General features: G+C 37.6%; 1 protein-coding gene across 11 annotated transcripts in view; it reads right to left on the minus strand.

Annotated features, from left to right (window-relative positions):
* Positions 1-14,253, minus strand: part of MEIS2 (Meis homeobox 2) — a 211,979-nt gene that overhangs the window by 40,939 nt on the left and 156,787 nt on the right. The gene's annotated exons all lie outside the window — the stretch shown is intronic.

The following is a 14,253-nucleotide window of genomic DNA, read 5'->3' on the forward strand; positions in this document are numbered from 1 at the left end:
AATCACTGAAAGGCAGTGCACAAAATCCCTATTAGCATAAAGCTCACCAAGGAAGAAAAGTTTATGTGTAATAGTGATATTCTTTAAGATCTAATGGCTATTTAGACATGTACTATATATTTTTTTAACATACAGAGATAAACATTAGGAAAAAAGTCACTATTTAGAGGAGAATAATTATAACCAAAGCAGACTTAATCCCTAATGACTGAAATAGCATTTTGCTAAAATTGATGTGCTGTTGGGTGGTGCCATTCAATATCCATGTGTTAAACATTGATAAGAGATGCCGAGTTGCATGACTCTGAGGGTGCTGATCACAGCATTGTCTGTGCATATGATGCACCCTGGAATTGTGCAGTGTACAGAGTGCTCAGGCCTCTACAGTGGCCCTGGCTGTACCATACAGAGCAAACCAAAAGGTATTGCTCACAATTTTATGAATTTAAAATCTAATAAAGTGAGAACCATCTGTTGCCATTTTAAAAATTCAATTAATTTAAATTTCAACCACCAAGAAAATAAGGAATAGTGATTATGGTCTTTTTTTAAGATTAGTTAACATATTTCCACCAAACTTACTAGAATAGGAAGTTTCTTTGTTGTTGTTGCTGGCTTTTGTTCATTTGTTTTTGGGTTTAATTGTTAGAGGGTCCATTGAAGGGCCCTAAGACTGTGGGCAAAATTGTATATGTGCGTGTGTGTGTGTGTGCGTGTGTGTCTGTCTGTCGGTCTTCTGTCCGTCTATAAGTACATATTCCTCAGGGGATATGTGGGTTTCATTACATTGTCAGAGAAGTCCATGACCCAGCAAAGGTTCAGAACTAGTATATTACAGCCCATTGTTAAATGAGGAAAAGCCCTGAGTGGTACGTTGAAGGTGGCTCTGAGTAGCCAAAAAGTGATGGACAAAGGAATTCATAGCCTATTGCTAGAAAGAGATTATTTAAAATTTGGAAAAATTTGCTCTTCCAAAGATCAGACCTTGACTGAGGGCCCAAGTGAGTAAACAAACGAGAACTCTGAAATCTCTCCAGGGTAGACCATTAGTCTGACGTGAAACACACGCTATGTTTGGGCCCCCTGCTCTCAGCACCCACAGTGGATCATTTTAGAACAGACTTTAGGGTCTGATCTGAGAGAGGCAGGATAGGCTGTCCTACTCCAGAGTGAGTCTCAAAGCTGTAATCCTGCTGGGCATTTCCAGTCTGTGCTGCTAGTGAAAATTAGGTGGCTAGGCTCACTGTTGAACTCACTCTTGAACAAGTAGGAACACTATCTCAGCATCAGAGCAGTGCAGCTTTCTATAGGGTCTGTGGTCTAAGAAAAAAGTCCTAAAAATTAGATGGTCTTCCCGAGGCCACTATTCACAAAGACTGGAAATGTGTATACATACATACCCATGCACTTATATGTATAGTTGCCTGAGGATCTAGTCACTGAGGAAGGACATCTCCATCTACATCATGGAATTTTTATCTCCTCCATCAAGTCATTCTGCATTCTTATATAACCTGCACGGTTTAGAGACCATTGAGAAATTGATACCTCAGAAAGAGATAATCCTTTTTAATGCATCCCAGACTCTAGTGCCAAGTATTCTTCTTCTCATTTGTTTAGCATTTATGTGTGTGTGTGTGTGTGTGTGTGTGTGTGTGTGTGTGTGTGGTGGGGGTGGGTGGGGGGCGGGAATTTGGAGACACAAATTTTTAACTTATTCAGAAGGGATTAACAGTGAAATCGTACTACCTGTTTCACATTTTGACTTGGGAATTCAGTATCCTAACGCTTTTGTATGACTCTATTTATATGACTTTCCAAAAGCCACTGAGAAAACCACTTCAATTTATGCATTGGTTTACTTCTCTGTACAGAAGAATAAGTAACTCATAAGGGTGTTAGGAAACTAAGTCTTGTTGGTAAAGTGCTCTTCTAATTGGTGCGATACAAGTGGTGATTATTATTAAATGGTTGTCACTGTCACCTCTGCCTGAAGCCAACCCTATCTTTAACATTTCTTTTATTTTTCAAACTTCCTATTTTCAACATTAATAAAATGTTTGTCAGCTATGTATATCACATAAATGCATTAGGGCATAAAAGCTAACATTTTCTTTTAATTTTAACAATGTGCATACTATTGGTAACGAATATTGAAAGAAATACAATGCGTAAGTAGATTTTACACCACATTAGAGTTGTCCAATTTCTCATGTTTAAAATTTTTCTGCATGACTAGAGCCAGGAAGAAATACATGCCAGCATAATTATATGAACAGTTGAAATTTAAACATATTGAAAAGGAGAAGAGAACATATCCACCCATTTGTTTTGTTTTTTTTTTTCCTCCGTAACAATTCCAAAGATGAGTAATTTTTTTTCATAGAGTCAGGCTGAAGTCACAAAGCTTTAACATTCAAAGGAGGGAGGTAGGGGGAAAAGAAGCTTTTTTAAGTACTGTGCAAATCAATACACAAAAAATTCTCAAGATGATAGTTTAATTAAAATGTGCACAAGGCAATTCATCAGCCTCTTCCCTTGGTGCACTAGCCTCTAGAATTTGCCTTCTGCTTTCTGATCCCTGATGGTTTTAACTTGAAGGCACTTAAAATACCGTTCAACGGGCACCTTTCCACTTAGCTTACATTCCTTGTTTTTCTTTATAAACAAGAAATTGTACTGGCTTTGTGATGTTTGTTATGCTTCATGCTTTTTCATCTCCTGTATGAGCTTTGCCTAGCATGAAATGCTGTCATGCAGTGAAATTTACCTGAGAGCTAAAGGGAAAAAAAAAAAAATCTTCCAAGTGTATGTGGTTACAAGTTCATAGCCAGCTAAATCACTGGCAATTTTATGCTACTGGTTATTTCAATTTAGATGTTTGTAAAAGTACATCTAAAAATAAAATAACCACTCCCATAGTCATCAAAATGAAAAATCTGCTTGGATTAGAATATACTGTAAGTTGTTTTAAACTACCATGTGGGAATGTTAATATTATTCAATTCCTATTATACAGTGTTCTAGGGATACCTTGGCAGAGACATAAAGCCACTGAACTCTTGGCTCCTTAATAGTTTGACTCCCATTGTAATTGCTTTGTTCGCGGGCTGCCCTGGGTCTTCATAATTGGTTAGAGTCCAAGGTCACAGATTGAGTATGGTAGTGGGAGCCACTTAGCTGGTTGTTAAGTTTCCAATGGTAGCTTGTTTTCAGTTAGTATTATCTTTTTTCCAGATTGAGAAATTCTTTTTTTTTTTTTTTTTTTTTTAGCGGAGGAGAAATTCTTCTTTTCATTAAATAATTTAGGTATGTGCCTATGATGTTTTTGTTTAATCTCCGTCCCCAACTTCTGCATACAGCAATTTTTAAGCCAAAAGCCATCCAGTAATATATTCAGCCCAAACCCAAACTAAATTTTTTGAAGACTTGTTGAGGTTCCTTAAATGCTGCATTTTTTTTTTAATTACAAATATCCATTTGGATGGACTGTAAATATTTCACTTAATAAAATTTGTTTAAAACATCTCAACTCAGTGTCTTAGTTATTAGTTTTTCAAAACATTCATGAACACAAAAATACAATAATAATCAGGAAAAGAGAGAGCTTTAACTTTTCTTAAAACCAAGGTCACAACAGCAATATAAAGTTACGTAGAAAAGCAGCTCATCATATGATCATACTGCATCCTTTAATGTATTATTTTTTTCTTTCTGAGATAATTTAACAATTGAAATGAAAAAACTTTGGAGGCAGTGTGTGCTGCATTAGAAATGACTCTGGATCTGGGGCCTTGCTCTGTTTGACTTTGGCTTTAGCTCGAATGCCCTCAGAAAATCATTTTCCCCCTCTGTATCTCAGTGTTTTTTTTTAAATAAAATTAGAGTTTTAGGTTAAATTATCTAAAATGTCTTTCCCACTTATAATTTATTTTATTTACATTAGCCAATATTTAGCTCAGTTAAGAGCTTTACTTTATAAGCAACTCTTCGGAATTGACAGGAATATTATTTTACATTACGAATTCCCCATTACCTGCAAATAAAGCATTAGTACCATTGAACAGTTTTTGCTGCTCAGATAAGACCCTTTAGGACATCTTTTAATACAGACATCAAATATTTACTTGCTCTGTTTGCATTTATTTGATAAGTATTAGGTGAGTTTCCTACTATGTACCAGGCACTATGGCAGGCACCCAGGATCCTGGATAGCAAGTCGATCATAGTTTCTGCCTGCAAGGAGTGGGAGGTGCATTTTCTTTTTTCTTTTCTTTTGTTTTTGAGATGGAGAATTGCTCTGTCGCCCAGCCCAGGCTGGAGTGCAGTGGTGTGATCTAGGCTCACTGCAAGCTCCGCCTCCTGGGTTCACGCCTTTCTTCTGCCTCAGCCTCCCGAGTAGCTGGGACTACAGGTGCCCGCCACCACGCCCAGCTGATTTTTGGTATTTTTAGTAGAGACGGAGTTTCACCATGTTAGCCAGGATGGTCTCGATCTCCTGAGGGAGGTGCATTTTCTTAATGGAGCAAAACTTTTCTTCAGTTAGTTTAACAGTTTCTATAAAGTTGATGGTAAACAACCATTTCTCCTTTCCTGAGCACAGGCTTGTCCAAAAGTGAGTGCAATTGAGTTTTGGTAGAAGCATGTGTTCCTGAGAACCATGTGAAAGATTTATTATAAAACATGTGAAAGATTTATTATAAAATGTAGCTCTACTGTAATTATGAACTGACTATATTTGATATTGTATTCAATGCTCCCCTTTAAATAAAGATTTAAGAGTCACAAAATAACATATTCTCATAAAATGACTCAACCTGTTATACTATTCCTTTTTATTATGAATGCCCAGTTTTCTGAGGAAATTGTACAATTTTCATGTATTTCTCCAAATATAGTCAGGACTGGATGGATAACAAGGATGATTCATTCATTGCATTCAAGGGGAAAAGATAACTGTTTTCAGAAGAATTTCAAACTCATTAAAAAGCATTTGTTTGAGATCCAAGGGTTCCTCTGTATTAGTGTTACCCAATAAGAAGATTTGACAAGGAATATGCTTATTTTTGAAAGACTTCTTGATACAGATGAACTTTGGCAATAACAATATGTCAACACAAACGGTGAACAAGCAACCCATGAAAGAGGCCCTTAGGAAATAGATTCTTTAGTGAGAAATGACTTGGGGGGTGAAGGAAAGACTGATTAAACTGTGTTTTGAGGTTGGATATGATATTGGAGGTACACCACAAATGTCCCACTGATTTACATATTTAAATAGCAAAGGTATAGTGACTTGTAGATTCTCAAATTTATCCCTCCCTTGTTGTTTGGTCAGGAATTAACAAAATAGACAATCCTCAAAATATCAATGTCTAGAGTTACTCTAGACAACCTTGACAAATGAAGGTGACTGGGTGAAGAAATCATTTGGTCCAATCATCTCAATAATTCCAAATTCAATAGCTTTTTGTGAAACGCTACATGTAACTTTGACCGGGTATGTGAGTTTGTTTGCTCTTCTAAATAGGGGTATCTACCTTGCAAGAAGGGATTTAAGAAACAGCTTATCAAAATACCAAGCTAAAGCACTGTGCACAGTTTCTACATAAAAGCTAAATAAGATATACTTTTTATAAGATGGTATTTCATTTTTCACTACTGCTGCCTTTTAAAAATTTATAAATTGCTATGAAAGTGACAAGCCAAAACTGTATGAATGGTCACTATTGAAGCAAATTACTTTAGAGTGGAACTCCAGCCACAGCAAAATGTCTATGCTTTCCACAGCCAGATCAGCAACATACTATTAGGAAGATTTTTGTTGTTATTGTTTTGCTGTGGACCTGTTAGGGATCAGGATGTCACAAAGAGAAACAAACAAACAAAAAAAACCATGATGTAATTCCACACTCTTAAAAGACTTTTTACTTTCACAACTATGGTAAATTGGAGGTTGTCTATTTGAGTCAAAATTTTTATGACACAAAAAGTTTACTCATTTATTATCCTATGTAAACTTGCAAGAGGAAAGACAGGCTTCTTACTTTGCCTACTATTCCATTTTTATGAAGAATTTTGTGCTTTAAATAGATGTCAAACTGTTTTTTTCTCCAACCCTAGTTGGTCTTTCCAGTTGGAGATTTTAAACGATGTTTGAAATTTGGTTCTATATAGCTTTCTGCCTTAGGAAGGTCCTCTATGCCTAGATATGGTATGTCCTTTTTAGGGACCCTCTAAATCAAAGTGTGGCTTTGCCCCTAAGACCCAAGCTCCTCCAAGCACCCGCTGTCACCAAAGCCTCCTCTCTTTTTCTGGATGAGCTCATCTGCTCCCAGGGCTGCAATAACATCTATACCCTCAGACCTACCTTTCCCTCCCCTTGTGCGGTCCCACAGTGCTTCCTGTTATTCTGACCTCTTTTCCTACAGGGCTCATCTTTATTTTATGCTACCTATTGTGAAAACAAAATCATCTTCCCAGAGAAACCATCAGGCCCCTCTCAGATCTGCTGTCATTGTGGAAAGAATCCTCAAGCCCCTACTCCCAGGGGCCAGAGCCCAGAGTTGTAGCTCCTTTTTCTATTTTCGTCCCATGCTGAATTAGCCACCAAAACCTGCCACAGTTACGACAATAGAGATAAAATCAGTTTCTTTTTCTTCATTTTAATAGCTAAATCTCTGATTCAGGTTCTGTGTAAGTCACCTGTCATCTACCACGACTGGCCTCTGCGTCTCTTGTTCTAATCAATTCAAAATACGATGGTTAAAATAGTTTTTCATCTCACTTGCTTTGGCTAGACTTTTGTTTTCAGTTCACAGGCTTAGAATCATAAAATACTAGAATTTTAAAGATAGAAAGGACCTTAAAAATCACCCAGTCCCCATTCTCTTATGGACGAGGGAGTAGACACTGAGAAAGGCTAAACTGACCAAGATCACACAAGTTGTTCGAGCTGGAATTAGACCCAAGCTGCTGATGTCCAGCCCGTTCTCTGTCACGCACCACACTGCATCGTCCTTTGTCGAACACTGAACCTTCCTCCATGCTGTCCCCGCTGCAGCTCTGTGGACAGGGGTGTCAGCCTTTCTCACTGGACCTCGTTCACTTGCAAATGTCTTTCTCTCATCAGGGAGAGCTGGTTCCTCCCAGACTCCTTTACTCAATTTCCCTACTTCCATGGTCTCTCGTACTATTTCCATATGACTACTAAAACAGTTCTTCCTGATTCAAAACTAACTTCCAATCTAATCTCCTCCAAGAAAATGCAGGCTAATAGTTACCCTCTCACCTCAATAACTGGCTTTCCTGCATGTTTACTTCTCCAGCCCTCTCTCTAGCTTATTTGAATTCAACCCAACAAAAAGTTATGCATACCTACTAAGAGTTATACACTGTGGTTCTGAATAATCCCTTTGTCACATAAAAGGCAGAAAAAAATCCCAAAGCAATCTGGCAATTATTTCAGATGGTCAACTAGTTTGGAAACAGAGCCAAAGGTCAGGGCTGTCACTCATAAAACACAACCTACTTTTATTCTGGTGTGATGTCTAGGAGAACCATTTTCTCTTTGGATCCATTTTGCTGTCTTTGCAAGTGTTGCTATTAGGCTATGGAAGAGTTTCTAGGAAGGTCTAGCAATAGAGGTCCTCATTTTTTTTTTTTTTAATTTGTTAATGATTTACTGGTGTTATTGGGAAAATCATATCATCTCCATGAAGTGCCAGTTTTCTCAAGAAATTGTACCTGTTTATCCTCAGAACAAATACAATTCGTTGTAATATACTGCAAGGGGCTCGCCCACAATTGCTTAATAAAATTGTGTCATAAAAAGTATTATTTAAAATTAGCGAACTACTGCCTGGGCTGGAAATTTTTATTGTATAAAGATTTTCTGTTGTAATGGGATTTGACTTATTTATAATATCTTAAATTCTGAATTCACCTCATCACTAACTTGATGGTAAATTGGCAGGCATTACTTATTTAGGGTATGGGACAGGTAAGCTTTCCTTCTGCGGCCAAATTATTGGCAAGTCTTTCATTAATCAAGTGGAAGATAAACTGAGATGGCAGGATATTGGTTCCCACGGATAATCTAAGGACATGACACTCTCACATAGTAACAGATGCTCAAATCCCTAGGGACACAGCATCCTGAAAATGTTACCCTAAGTAGGAACTACAAGTACTGGTTGCTGTGATGGAAGCAAAGCGTGGATGTGCCTTATCTGCAGAGCTTTGGAACTAGGGCATTTTTTTAGTCTGTGGGTTATGGCCCCATTTCCAGGAAAATCTATCTGAGCCTAATGTAACCTAGCAAATCTTTCAAATGAAATAGTCTTGTGGGAGGCAAGTTGTCAGTTTCTGACATATTATTTAGAGCTCAGTTCAGGTTTCCTTCTTTCTTCTTTCCCTACTTAAACCCCCTGCTCATTCTCCATAAGCGCCAATTTCTAATTAAGGAAAATGAAATTTGTAATGTGTAGAAGGGAGACATGACCTCCCTTGCCAGCCAGTCTCGCTCCTCCCTGTACACCATTAAAAATAGAATCCAGGGGTGTTTGTTTTTTTAATTGGTATCACTTTGTCTTTAGTGCAAAACACATGGCAATAATTTAGTGAACTCCAGTGTTTCTCTTGTGGCAAATTGATAGCATAATTTTATTACGAGTGGAACAATGACTTCTGGGAGCAGGAGAGATTCTCTCAGAACTACACATAACTCGGTTGACTAAATGTAATACTTGGAGAAGGTAATGAAAATAGAGCCAGGGCTCAGCAAGGACTAGAAGATTTCAGTTTCTCACTCCTGTCAAAAGGCTACTCAATAAATCATACCTGAAGCTTATTTAATGTCAGAAGCCAGTAAGCTGACAAAGTGCATTGGGGTGCTCACCTCAGAAAAGGCACACGAAGTCATGTGATCTCTGGTCCCTGGACTTGATGGGGTCATAGAATCCGTCTATGGATTTTAATAAGTAACCTATTATGTTCCCTTTGGTGCTAATTATTTTACACATCACTTGTTTCCTGTTTACTGACATTGCTTCAGTAATTTCATTATGAAAAAAAAAATCACAAGGAAAGTTAATCCCTATGACTTTTGCCATTCTATTCCACGGGCAGTTTCTACTTTTCTCCCCCTCCATTCTTCTTCTGCAACAACCCATTCCACCTAACACAAACACGGAAACACAGAATCCATGGGAACATCACAGGATAACAGGAAACCTGCAATGAGCAAAGCCAAGCAAAGAGTTTCCCTGAGTTACACAGATCCAAGACTATCAGGATTTAGTAACTCATGGCTAAGAAAGTATTTGGAATTTACCCTATCTCACCCGGCCTCAGGTCACCCAGGAAACCTGTGACCAAATTCTATGGTGCTAATTTCTACAACCTTTATGAAAAGGAAATTTGCCCATGGGCACTCAAGAATCCCTGTGCATCCTTTTAACTGCATTGACAAAGAAAACAATGAGAATCAGATCAAAACAACAACCAGAACCACCACCACCATCACCATGACTATTTTGCCCATCTCCTTATGCATTGTGTTGCATGCATGTTGAGTGTGCTTATCCATCAGACTATTGGAATCAGAATCCTCTCTTTTGAAGAGCATATTTTTCTGAATTTCAGAAAACCATGTGCAGAGATCAAGAAAGGTAGCATGTGTTTTATAATTTTTAAGTGAACTAATATCCAAAATCTAGGTTCAAAATGTAAGACAGTTTGACTTTGAAATTACCAAAATGTCAATACTGGATAGGTAAAATATACAAACATCTGTGACCATCTCTGTAAAGGAGATCAATCTATCAATCATGGAAAAAGGATTTCTCTAGCAGGCATTCTTACGAGATACTCTTAGTCAAGGAAGACCCATTCCTTCCTCAAGAATTGAGTTGAAACCATTAAGCCAAGACCATTAAAGAGATTTTTCACGTGTGGGTTTTGAAGTAGATTTGAATCCAGATCTTTGGGGATTAATTCACTATTCCATCCACTCCTTGAGTAATTACTGCTAAAGTTTGTTGCTTATCTAAAGGCTTTAAGGAAGTTTGGAACTTAGGAGGTCGACATTAAACAGCCTGAAACCTCAGCCTGCAGGGACTTATCTAAAAGATAAAGTGTATCTAGAGACACAGGGAAATCTCATATCTTAAATGTTTACCTTGCAAAGGAAAAAAGAGAAAGAACCTTGCATGTATTTCAGCCTGAGTGCAGAATTAACGATTCTGGATGAGGGCTGGGAGTTAGCTGAAAATCTCCACCGAATGATCAGTCAGCAATAACGATTCTGATTCATGCACAAAACCAAAACAGAACAAAACTGGAAACAAGGTTTTCTATTATAATTACAATAAAAACAGTGAAGCAGGAAAAAGACTTGGAGAAAGCAATATTTTTTAAAAAGTAAGGCTCTATGTATTTTTCTACCCAGGTTTCTAATAATTTTTCAGATTAGAAAATGATTTTCCTTAGAGAATAGAGGGAACAATTCTGAGTGTCACGAATTGGGCGGAATTCCTGGAGTAAGCACCAGGAAGCGCCACCTAACCGATGCTCACTCTCTTATACTTGAAAAATCCAACACAATGAAAACAACAGCAACAACAACAAAACAAGTCCTCGAGATCACGAGGTTAATAGGACCTACATTTACTCATTAACAGAGCAGATTCTCAATTAAGTAATTTTTAGAAGGCTGCTCTCCAGTGAATCAATGCATGAATGAATGAGTGAAGTGAATGAGGATCTGGTCTAAAGACTATTCATAAAGCACTTATTTCTCTGAGAGTGAATTTTTGGAAAGAACTTAAAGACTACTCAATACTGTGGGTAATGGAAGAAATGAGAAAAAAAAAATTACTGATAAAGGCACCACCATAGTAAAAAGGACTGAAGATTTAGAACCAGGCTATGGCCCCCAAGACTCTTATTTTTAAGAGTAAAAAAATTAGAGAAAGTAAACAATATGATATTGGTATATTCTGATCTATCTTTTTACCTTCCTTTCAATAGCTTCTAATTTAGGGGCTCTAAATTTTGCATTTACAAGCCCCCTTTCTATTTGCTGCCTTCTAGAAAATAAGTTAGAGGGTAATTTGAAAATTCCTTTTTTAAAAAAATGTTTTTTTAAAATACAGTTTTACTTTATCCATCTGTGACTGGGGCTAGGAATACTTACTGAATCAGTTGCTATGGGATAATTGTGTAATATTTGCAATGAGTTATCTTCAACTTTTTTCCTGTTTAAAAATAAGTAAATCGCTAAGTCAATATCATTCTTTTAAATCATGCAACCCACTGAAATATAGACTTTTGTTTCTGTGTTACTTTGAGAAACCATGTAGATCATGCCAATTGAGATGGATAAAGGACTTATTTGAGCAAACTTTGTCTCCCATCCAAATACTGGTATAATGAAGTGCAGAAGTAGGTAGAGGCTTGTGCCTAACACAGGACTTGTCTGGAGTTTATTGTCTCCATCAATGAAAGAGAGGAGGATAATTCTAAAAATCTTCAAATATCAAAAAGGGTCTATGTTTTTGGCCAAATTTCTTTCCATATTTAGAAACTCTGGAAAAAATGGTTACTTTCGGCATGAGAAATTTTATCTTCCAAAAAGTTCTCATTTAAATATTTTCTTTAAGGGGCACTTTTTGGAACTGTTTCAGAAACTTGTTGCATTCCTTTTTTGTTGTTTTGTGTTTTCTCTGTAGCACTGTACTTTCCTCTAAACTAGGAACTTTTTTTCTCCCCTTATTGGCATTCCAACCCAGCAAAGAAATATGCATCCTGAGATAATGCTGCCAGCTTGCTATGAAAACCATATTTCATTCTTTCTTTGCAGAGCAAAAGGGAAAAAGCACAAAGGAGCTGGTATAATTGAATGTAAAGGATTGCAGCAAACCTCCCCTTTGAGTCCCCTCGCTGGCATTCCCTTCCTTTATTTCCCCCTCTACTCCTTTTGTTTACCACTTTTAAAAGGCTCTTGCTGAGTCTTAGCTGCTTGCCCAAATTTGGTCTGAATCTAAATTTCTGGAAATGGTACTCCCATCTCTACAAGATAGAAGGGTGTCTAGCAATGCTGATCTGACACCGCAGTGGATTGGGGGCACAGCTGCCTAGGTACAATAACTACGTCCAGTGTGGGAATTTCATGAATCTGCTGCAGGAAGTAAAATGGGAAGATACGGTAATGCTTCTTCTTATTCAAAATTGGTATGCCATGTGTCAATGCCCTGGTTACCCCCAGTTACATTTCCTGTAGACAGAGCAAAATGAAACCCACTTAAATTTCAGGGTGATCCCTCTGGTTAAGCATTAATAATGTGTGTTTTTCTTTTTACATCTTTTAATCTCTTTTCCCGCCTTCTTTTGGTTTTCTTCTCAGAAATAATTGTAGGTCTCCAAGAGATGATTATATGACCAGACAGAATGACTGGAAACTGGACAGAGATGCAAAGAGATTAGAAACTCTACTGCTAACACAAGCCCAGTTATTTCAACCTATGAACGACTGTCGGTAAGAAAATGCTCTAGTTTAGCAAAAGACTTCATGGGGCTGGTTGGAATCACACCCCTTGGCATCTCTGCCTCTTTCCATGCCCACTGATTTTTCTGGCATAGGAAGTGATCTGAAAGGGAAGCATTTTCACCTAGAGCTCACCAAAGCTTTTTGGTATTCATTTCATCAGCATTGGCAGTTTCAGCACATTAAATGCTGACAATGAATCTAGCACCTGGCAAATCTGACTTGAGATTCAAATGGATTTTTATTCAGAAACATAGATGTTACTTGGAAATAATCACTGAAGATGGCAGCTATGCGTTTAACAAATGGCCGCGGTGGAAATTGCTGAGCAGAGAGAAGATATTTAGTCCAGCAGGCTTGTTCCCTTTAGGTTTATCTCGACCCCACCTCCCTGGTTTATCACTCCATCCTTCAATCCTTTCTCTCTTGAGATAAAAGTGTCCAGCTGTCTCTGTACCTCATTTAGATTTCTTGCACCACTGGCCAATTATTCCATATGTTTACTACGAAATTATTTTCCTCAATTCCCAGCTTACCCTTGATGTCCTAATATCACAACATATTTCCTGGTGTCTGCTCTCCTTGCAGTGGAATGACAACATACACACCTTTGAAAATGACTTTTCTTTGCTGTAAAGAAGTGCAACCTCTTCTAGCACTTACCCTGCCTCCTACTAATTAGGCTTCAAATTGGGCTTGGAGATTCACTGACCAAGGCCTGAAACTGACCCTCTGTCTTGAAACCCACCTAGAACACTATTATTGCCCTTCAAGTATAAGCAGCAAAGAAAAGCATCTGGGCACCCAAATCTATCTGGGCTGATGGATCCAGGAGGAAAATGATTGCTTTCCTTAGGCTACCACTCTGTTCCTGTCCATATTTTAATCAGGGCTGAGAAGTTCTTCTAACAATGCTACCTTTTATTTTCAGAGCACTTTTAACCTACAACATGTTTTCACACAAAAATTCTCCTTTTGTGTCAGCATCATTCCATTTCACACATTAGAAAACCAAGTCACCTGGGTGCTTAATGAGCCTTCTGAAGGGAAAGAGAAGAAGGCTAGAAAGGGAAACTGATTCTTTTCTCTCGGCACAGTCCTTTAATCGTAATTGAACAAGCTCCTATATATTCTTGAAAAATTCATCAATGGGGCCAAATGGAAATAGGTAAAGCAAAACTGCCACTTTCCATGAAGAAGTCATACAAAGTGGGTGTTGATTATTAAAAGCTGTTAGACCTAGAATGATTGTTGTGAGAACATTTTGATGCGAAGGTGGGGCAAACAGGACACAGGTATTTAATCTCAGCTTGAGAGGCCGTACAAGAACATTTAATCCATTATACAAAGGAACTCTCTGAACCACCTTCAACTGGAAAGTTCTTTGAAATTTCAGTTTCATGCTTTTTTATCTGGAGGCCTGGAGACAGCCTTCTATCAAGAAAGTAAATCCTTTATTCCTAGTATACCTGTATACTGTCAATAAGTCACCCTGTGCGTTGTGTTTGTTGGTATACAACTAGGCTGTATGTAATTACTGTAGCGACATGAGTTTTTAAAAGTATAGTATTCCTTCCTTTTAAAATTAATCTGGAAATAGGAACATTTAAGTTAATATTATAATTCTGATATAGCATTGAGAAAAGTTATATGAGAACATGGAGATGTCTTATAATTTTTCCTTTGTAATTTTAGCTTAAAGGATT

This window comes from Symphalangus syndactylus, chromosome 5 (assembly GCF_028878055.3).
Source record: "Symphalangus syndactylus isolate Jambi chromosome 5, NHGRI_mSymSyn1-v2.1_pri, whole genome shotgun sequence".
Classification (NCBI taxonomy): domain Eukaryota; kingdom Metazoa; phylum Chordata; class Mammalia; order Primates; family Hylobatidae; genus Symphalangus; species Symphalangus syndactylus.